This window comes from Eulemur rufifrons, chromosome 30 (assembly GCF_041146395.1).
Source record: "Eulemur rufifrons isolate Redbay chromosome 30, OSU_ERuf_1, whole genome shotgun sequence".
Taxonomy (NCBI): domain Eukaryota; kingdom Metazoa; phylum Chordata; class Mammalia; order Primates; family Lemuridae; genus Eulemur; species Eulemur rufifrons.
The window spans coordinates 143,033,579-143,035,298 of record NC_091012.1 but is presented as its reverse complement, the minus strand read 5'-3'; positions in this window follow the sequence as shown (position 1 = coordinate 143,035,298).

Sequence of the window (1,720 nt, the reverse complement as noted above, 5' to 3'; positions counted from 1 at the left end):
GGGCGCAGATGGCTGGATGGGACCACAAGGACGCATGGAGGTTACAGATGCCAGCATGGCCCCGGAGGTGACACTGCCCATGAGTCCTGATGGCCCCGTGATGGCTTGGCAACATGAGTGACTGGGGGGGAAGATGGCCTTAATCCCGGGCCAGGCGGTCACCCCACCCTTCACCCGCGAGGTGCAGCGTGGGCGGCATGCCGGGGCCCGGGCGCCAGAGAAGGGCCGCGAGGTGACCTTCAGGGATCCCACCCTCCACGTTGGAAGTCCTGGCCGCGCCGGTGGCCCACGAAGGAGATGTCTTTGCGACTCCGCGGCTTGTACCTGGTGTGCAGGTGAGCAGAAGACTCCACGGCTGCCACAGTTCTTTGTCCAGTCAGGGGCCCTGATTACATGAAAAGAGAAGGGGAAAAAAAATAAAGAGTTAGAGACAAAAAAATTCAACAGGTGAGCGGATGAAAGGCACATCTCATTAACGCCACTGGGATAGCGCCTTGGTTCCAATATCGAGCTTCAATAACAGTGGGTAATGCCAGGACGAGGGCTTGGAAGATGCAGAGTGTGCCGGGACCCCCTCGTAGGACCAGAGAGCACCAGGTGCCAAACAGAGAGCGGCGTGTGCCGAAGGGCGGCGGGAGACAGCCGCAAAGAGTTCCCAGCAGCCAAAGCCGGAAAAACGTTAGCAAGAAAATAACTTAATATTGGATTGTAACCCAAAGCGTAAAGTAAAAACATCCACACCCACAAATGGTCGGATAAACACATACATGCAGGAGGAAGAGAGACAAATGAACCACGCAGAGGAATTCCAAGTCGTTTAGGCAGATCCGCCCCAGTCTAACCGTGAGAAAAACATGTCAGACGAATCCCAGTGGAAGGCCATCCTACGAAATACCCGAGCAGTCCTCCCCGAAACTGTCACGTGGCATGCTGGGGCACAAAGAGGCCATCCCGGAAGAGGAGTGAAATCAAAATAAGATGCACAGTTTGCTTTTTAAAAGGTGTGTGGGGGGGAGGGAGGACGCCTTGACAAAGTGCATCCACGACTAAGGTTTTGCATTCGTGGGGCATTTTTATTCTGTGTATTTCAGAACCAAGTGGAACTCAACATCCATCGGAAGCCTGAGAGGACCCTCAGCGTAGCACGGTGGGAATTCCGGGCTCCAGCCCTCTCGGGCCACCCAGAGTGGTCCAGCCGAGAAACAGAGTCTTTGGTCATGTGCACGTCTGTGCGGGGGGGTGTGGGCACGTCCCGCAGCCAGGTGGGCTCTGGCCAAATAATTCCACATTTAGAAAGCAAGTAGGTGGTTGAGAGTGAAGATGGGAGAATGACTGAGGAGACAAATGTGCGTGGGGTTCCCATAGAGTCGGGGGGAGGGATCCCACCAAACCCAGCAGGAGTGCAAATCCAGGCTCCCCAGACCCCAGTTGGAGGTGGTTCCTCTGAATTGAGACGTGTTGCAGGTGGACAACGCATGCTGGATTTGAACACTTGGTGTGAGAAAAAGGGACGTGTGCTGTCTCACTAATAACTATGTGCAACTCTAAATATACTTGTATATTCATAAGCTATCTCACTAATGACTATGTGCACAATTCTAAATACATTTGTATATTCATAAGCTATCTCACTGATAATTACATATGCAATTCTAAATATATTTGTATATTCATAAGCTATCTAATAACTATATATATAATTCTAAATATATTTGTATAT